Source organism: Amblyomma mixtum, chromosome 1 (genome assembly GCF_055824585.1).
Source record: "Amblyomma mixtum isolate Tamu chromosome 1, ASM5582458v1, whole genome shotgun sequence".
Lineage (NCBI taxonomy): Eukaryota > Metazoa > Arthropoda > Arachnida > Ixodida > Ixodidae > Amblyomma > Amblyomma mixtum.
The window spans coordinates 326,358,380-326,365,684 of record NC_143012.1 but is presented as its reverse complement, the minus strand read 5'-3'; the positions used below and the strand labels follow the sequence as shown (position 1 = coordinate 326,365,684).

At 46.5% G+C, this 7,305-nt stretch overlaps 1 pseudogene across 1 annotated transcript; it reads right to left on the bottom strand.

Annotated features, from left to right (window-relative positions):
* Positions 1–254: 254 nt before the first annotated feature.
* On the bottom strand, positions 255–5,591 carry LOC149372796 (very long chain fatty acid elongase AAEL008004 pseudogene; annotated as a pseudogene). The gene is made up of 2 exons (XR_016292638.1): positions 5,429–5,591; positions 255–3,276 (listed from the first exon to the last, which is right to left on the bottom strand). The product of XR_016292638.1 is annotated as a very long chain fatty acid elongase AAEL008004 pseudogene (transcript).
* Between the last annotated feature and the right edge of the window lie 1,714 nt (positions 5,592–7,305).

The following is a 7,305-nucleotide window of genomic DNA, read 5'->3' as shown; positions in this document are numbered from 1 at the left end:
TAGTTGTTGACATTCTCTAGAGAACGCTTCAGTGCTGTAATGAATGTGTTCGATTTTAAAATAAGACCACTGCACAGACGAAGCATAAAGCAAAATACAGATGGATGGAAACCTGCCCCATCTGAAACATGCCTGATAAGCTGACGGTGTTTGGTCCCTATGCGCTGTGTCCTCCAAACCATGCGTCGTGATGAAGTGTCGTCATTGCCAAAAATGACCACGCTTCCCTCATCGCTTCCCAAGCTTTCAGGAGACACTGTCCTCCAGAGGAGGACAGCGGACGCAGGTTCACGTCACGCACGCTATCCTCGCGGACGACAACTACCGACCGCAACGCTGCCACTCCGCCTCCAGCCCGTTTTTTCCATATTCGTGGCAGCATGGTTGCTTTTATCAAAGGCGTCATATTAGAAATATTCCGAGGCGGCAAAACAAATTTGTGCCACGTTATTTAGCCGCAGCTGCTGCAAGACTGGTCGCACAGCCGGGTCCGTTCACCACGGCTTTGAAAGAGTGCTTCTTAGACCAGGGGCTCCACCCAATCGCCAGAGAAGGCTTCACTCGACTCAATAAACGTTGTTCATTAATTCTCATCGGGGCGGGCCTCTGAGATTGCTAGCAACCTTTACGCTTTTGGCAGTCTGAGAGGAGTTACCGCAAACAATACAGGTGTCGTGTCGGGCGCATCTCTGCACGGGCGCACGCGTTGTACTCTTGACGAGCATTCCAATGACGGCTTGCGTCGCAGCGGAACTCTACAACTACTTCTAATACATCAGCCAATCGCTGGGCGTCTCCTTGAACCAGTCCGTTGAGAAGCGAATGACAGGGGCGGAAGGTTGGATCGTATAATGAATTGCTAGAAAATCGGCATTTGGACGTGGTCGAGATGTCCCGTTACGTCACAGTCGCGGAAATTATCCATTGAACATCTTTTCGAGCAGTTTTGGGGGGCGCAGTCGTAGTCCATCTCGGCTAATGAATTGAATGAGCTAACTGAGAGGCAAACTACGTCACTAATTGCTGTTTCTCTCTCGGCAACGGGTGGAACTTTTTTTGTGAGTCATATTCATCAGTGCATTTATTTACAAAACATTTATTTACAATAAAAATGGCACAACTTACATTTGCAAGTGTTCGAGAGCGGAATCAATATTCGAAAAAGAGTAATTCTAGTTGATCATGCAGCAGTGGGCGCTGTTGTTCAAACATGTGATATCGTTGATTGTTGTCCAACAGTAAATATTGTCAAGGCACTTGCATCTGCTGGAAATATCAGTAGAAAAACAAACCACAAATAATGAATAGGTTTGCGCAATAGAAAAACAGTTTTGCAGTATTGTGTCCGAGCAGGTAACCATGCGGCGCAGGGTCATTTCGCATTCACTAGTATGTCTGCCGTCCGTGATGCGCCGCAGCTTGTTAGTGACCAAAATGAGCTCCTTCGCCGCTGACTTGCTCGAGCATGCCACCGTTCCATGCACTCACCACCGTTTGTAGCACTTATAAAACAAGCGGCGTTTATTTAAAGTGGCCTCTATGCCGCGCCGTCCAAGACGTGAAATGCCGTTGGTGACCCCGACCTGCAATTTTGTTCATTGTGCAGATCCACCTTAAAACAAGAAGCTTCATCTTCTTTTTGTCCAGTTCTTGTGAACCGTTTTTCCTTGTGTGGCGCCGGTATTCCAAAAGACAAAAAGGGAAGCATATTAGCACTCAACAATGGTAATGTTGATTCTGGCAACGCACCAGCGCCCCAAATGATGCCGTCGGGAAACCATCGTTTGCGGTCGGTCACGGCAAGCTAGTTAGTGTTTCTTAATGTTCTTTGTTTTACGAAGTGAAGGCTTTTAACTCCTGCTATGGCGTCTGGTAAGTGCCACGACACGTGTACACGATTATAAAAACGCAGCGCGAATGGACACTGGCACAGGTATTTTCAGCTTAACGAAGCGCGAGCTCATATCCTTGGCAAACCGATCGTGCGTTTCGCTTTGGGCTCGTTTCTCAGCTGTCGTTGTCAGAACACTTAGGGCCTTCTAGGTGTCCGCACGGTTTAAACTAGCACTATTTATACCGGCAGTAGTGCTTTATTATTCCGCTCTGTCACGAGCTAGAGTTAAACGGAACGACGCAACATTGTTCAGTATCGGCTTCCTGAGCTTTCTTCTAGAAACGCTGGAGCTAGAAGAGTTTGTTTTGAGTAGGTTGTGGCGCATTACGCGAGGACCATGACGAGGACCATTTGTACTTTTCATGCTTCACCTTGTCTCTCGCTGATTGCACAGCTTCTCAGCTCGAGTTGCCCAGACTAACCCCAAGTGATTTCTAGGTCAGCTTCTTCCCGTTCGCACTGTCCTTGGATGTCTCAGGCCGAGCGGCTCCATCGTGCTTCGCCGCCGCCTGCGCCCTGCGCATGGCCGTGTTCTCCTTTTCCCTTGTGTACGACTTGATGTAGAAATTCACGAACAAGCTCAACACCAATACAGTCTGGGCATTCGCCACGTGGATGAGATGGCGCGGGAAGCCGCAATCCACGAACAGTGGAATCGACATGTGCACTAGGAAGATGACGAACTGAACGATCTGTAACGTGGTGAGGTACTTCTTCCACCACAGGTACTTCTGCACCGAGGGTCCCAGGGTGGCGAGAAAGTAGTACATGTACATGACCACGTGAACAAACGCGTTAATGGACAAGCCCAGCGCAGGTTGGCCTTCGGGAGCGTAGAGCACCCAGAACCAACAGTTCACCGCCACGATGGTGTGGTGGATGACGTGGAGATGAGTTATCTGGTTGAACTTCTTGCGCAGCACGAAGAACACGGTGTCGAGAAGGTCGGCGTACCGGACCGCTATGTACCACCAGCCATTGCGGTACTCCTGCTCCAGGCGTTCGTCCATGTAGCCAGTGATGCCCTGGCACCATAGACTGTAGCGACCGCTGGGCAAGTAGGTCTCTCGGAGGACTATGTAGCAGAACTTGGCGTTCAGCACCACCATGGCCAGGTTGTAGAAACGGATGAGGTTCGTTATCTCGAACGGTTCGCGGTTCTTCATCCACCGTGGGCCGAGAACCTTGACGAAGTACAGGTAGAAGGCGATCAGGGGGAAGACGAACAAAGGGTTCATGACTAGGGGGTAGTCGCGAGTTCTTGGATCTCCCCATTCCTGGACCTGGGTCAAGAGCGTGATGGGGTTCCAACTCAGGGTTTTGTTGACGTTGACGAAGGTTACGCGTTCACTGGTAGTCATGGCTTCCATTTTGCTTTTCTTCTGAAAAAGAAAAATATGCACAATGTAGCGCACACGCAGACAACACCATCACCTTTGCTCTCATCATTTCGAAGCCTTCCCGTACAAGAGTACTTTGCCATCCGCGCCCTATGTAGAGATACGATCCTTGATGCAGTCAGTAGCTCCTGTCATTAGCAGATATATGTATTTTTGAAATTTGGGGCCTATAACTATGCTCATCAAATTATCTATGCTCATGTTGGTGGCTCCTTTCACGCAGTTTCTTTTCTTTTGCTGAGTAGCTGACACAATGGACACTTGCATTGCTAATAAAACGCACAATTATGCACTGAATGAAACCTTGCTTAAAATATTATTCGTGAAGTATTTCATTGGCTCTTGCTCTGTTGTTCTGTTGCTTATAGACATCCGCGTGCTTAGAAAGTATCGTGATTTTCTACGAATTATACTCAGGACCTTGATGGAACAGCTTCATTGTCGGCTGAATATTTATTTACTTGAGACCGAAGCTTAGAAGTATGGGTGGATTTTCCTTTTAGGTCACGAGCATTTTTTTGCCACAATAAATTGCGCTAACTATTACTCAAGTAATATCCTTTGTTTTCATACAAATGCCTATAATTGGTATGCAAAGTTACTGCGTTCAACAGCTACCTCAAACTGTTCTCTGTCGATGAGCGAGCGAGAAAATGGACTCATATTTTTATAGCGCGTTCAATAATCGATTAACTGCGCCCAATTTGCCTTGTATAGTCAGCGCTATTAATTTCCGGATGAAAGGAACCGTGTATGCCATGGAACCGACTATGTGAAGTTAATATTATACCTTCGATCTTTGTACTTCTAGTTCAGAAGCCCTCATTATCAGCACTGAACTGGAGCCGGACCAATAATCTCGAACAGCCTACGGCGCATGTGCCTTTTTCACGTACAGGTGAAAATTTTCAATTCTGAGTTCCAACATTCGGTACATGCGTTAAGCCAGCGGACAACGTTTAGCACTTATTAACGATGACTGCCAACGTTCAAATGGTCCCTCAGCTAGTACGAATGTTGAGGCAGGTTTCATAAAAAGGGCCAGGAAATGTGCATGTTCACGGATATACACATACGGCTTGCACAGTTTATATTGGAAAAGTGCGCATGATCAGAGATGCTTATACATTGATCAAAAAATGAATTTTTACTAAAAAAGAAACAAGGTATATAATTTCTTTTATCCTCTTCTAGAAAAAGCTTCTCGGTTATGCGCAAAGTTTTGAATGGAGAAGATTTAATAATGTATCACAACAGATTACAAATAGTCACGTACATACATTTACTTAACAAGCGCCATTAAGACGAGTCAAGGTGTCTTTTTTATTTAGCGCTTATATATTTAGGAAGTCGCTGTATTTTTCTGAACATGTTAAAGCGTTAGTGTTTCTACTCAACTTTCTGCTTTATTATTGATTCTAATAGTCACTCTCTAGCTTTCTCAGTCTTATGCTCTTTTTGTTTTCCATTACATGACAGAGGAACGTAGCGTGAACACTCCAAAAAACATGTTACAACCATGAGCTTAAGTGTCCACCAAAAGGTCTACCCCACCCTATAAAGGGGGTGCTGATGCATGAATAGTCTCTAGTATTGCGACAGGTTAGCTTTCCTGGTGTGAGAGTGGTATTGGGCAAATATTTCTCTCAAGTAATTACCTAAATAGATGCAGAGTCCCATGTTACGTATGAGTAGTGATTCTTTCGGTATGCGGCACGCCTTGTAAACTTGAAAGAAAATCAGTGGACTTTTAGCGGCAGAAACTCAAGTCATCAATCATGATGCAGCCCTCACGGACTTCGTCGTGACTTGTAACAGGAAGCGCTTAGTGCTCTTCTGGTCTATAATCTTCCGAATAACGTTACGCCAAAATGGCGTCAAATAACGGTTTCTGCAAACCGTAGCACTCAGAAGCTGGTTGCACGGGACATCAAGCCGCCTCTTATAAAGGTAGTTTATTTTGACCCAGATTAGATAGAAGGTCTATACTAGACTGTGAGGTATAGACCTTTTACATTATCTGTCTGAGATAACTACTGACGCATAGGTTGGAAATTATCCACCTATGATCCCCGTGCATTTAGCAATAATAAAGCTGCTGGGTGTAGAAAGTTCGAAATAAGTAAGAACATACCTTTAATACGGAGTGCCACGAACAGAAAGGGCCGCAGAACAGGAGCGGAGTTCCTTATTCAAGAAGAGAGACTCGTGAGCCACCCAAGGACAGGCGAGAGGCTGCGGTGAGAACCGCTAGTTTTGTGCCGACTACCTGGGCTGCATCCTTTGGTACTCCAAGTTTGAGAACTGCTGCTGGAGTTCAGCCAAACGCTTACTCTTAAAAAGACCCGTTTCTGCTCAACTGCTGCTGCGTCAGCGAAATTCCCGTATGTTCCCACCTTAACGTACCGGAGGTGACGTCTTATTCTTTCTTCTCATTTCAAGCGCATTTGCCTTCATTTTCCCTGCGCACGAAAATTGTCAGGGGCACAAGTAGGAAAAAATCTCGAGGGAGAGAATGCGGAGCAGGTTCTAGCGTAAGCGTGAGGCCGTGGCGTCAAGGCAAAGCGCCATTGTCTTTTGTCTGTGCTCTGCCTAGAAGTCAGAATTAAGGGAACTGCTTGCGCGTACAGCGCTAGCGTGACGCGCGCTTAGTTTTCGTACAGCATACGCTCAGCCGTGAGACGTTAGAAAGACGCTACATCGCATGTCGCAAGAGGGAGTGAGTTGGAAAGGAAGGGGGCGAAGATGTAATTACAAGGTGTGTCGCTACGGGAAAGTGTGTTGCCGCAAAAGAGAAAGTCCTTACTTACGCAGCTCCATATCAGTTTTGGCACGCAGCAAACACACAAAGGGAACCAAAAAGAGAGAAAAAAAAGCAGTTAATAGAGGAAACGTTACCCCTTAAACAATTTCGGCTAAGGTCGGTGGGTAGAAGCAGCTGGAAAAAAGCTGGATAATGCGTATAATTTACATCAACGCAAAAGGGATAGGCTAACTTAGCACATTCAAAGAAAATGCGGCAAGCATACATTAGTCTGATTTCACATGAATATTACTCGTAGCGTCATGATCGGATGGCACAGGGTCAAGAGCGATTGCACCTATGCTGGCAAACTGAGGTCTTTTTTTAAGGCGGAAGCCTTTAATTCCTCATCGTTGTAAACAGGAGTTGTCGACAGAAATGTCACGCTTTTCAATTGGTCGAAATGGTTGTGACGTCACAGTGCGCGAATTTCAAGCCGGGCCAATTGTACTTTGGCTAGTAACCATGCAACCAATTAAAGGGATGATATAGTGATGCTCCAAGTAAGTGGGACTGAGTTTAGCTAATTGTTTAATTGACCAATTAGCCTAATTAACCATTCTGGTCGGACTAGATGAATAAATGAGGTCTTTTTATTCTTAGCAGGTATTGTTTAAGAGCTACAGAAAGCTTCAGAGTAAGTTGCAATATTCCAGAGAGGGTTGTTAAGCGATTTTTTCTGACCTGGAGCCCTCATTCCTCCGAGCCGCCGCGGTGGCTCAGCGGTTATGGCACTCGGCTGCTGACCCGAAAGACGCGGGTTCGATCCCGGCTGCGGTGGTTGAATTTCTTTGGAGGAGAAATTCTAGAGGCCCGTGTACTGTGCGATGTCGGTGCACGTTAAAGAGCCCCAGGTGGTCGAAACTTCCGGAGCCCTCCACTACGGCGTCTCTCATAGCCTTAGTCGCTTTGGGACGTTAAACCCCATAAACCAAACCAAACTAAACCTCATTCCTCCATCAAAAAAAAGAAAAAATGGCTCTTGCTGCTGAATCAGCCGGACGTTGGGGAGGCAGTCGCACGTGCCGCATGTGCCATTGCCTGAGACCGGTACTCCGGGATGAACACTTTTTGTGGGCCGGCATCCGATCTGTGGAATTGTGGTAAAGACCTCCACGGACAGTGAACGTCCCGTTGCGCTGAGGTTCGCGCATCGGGCCAGGCTGTGTACAAGTGTGGTTTAAAGTTCGAAGATGTCGAGGTTCTTG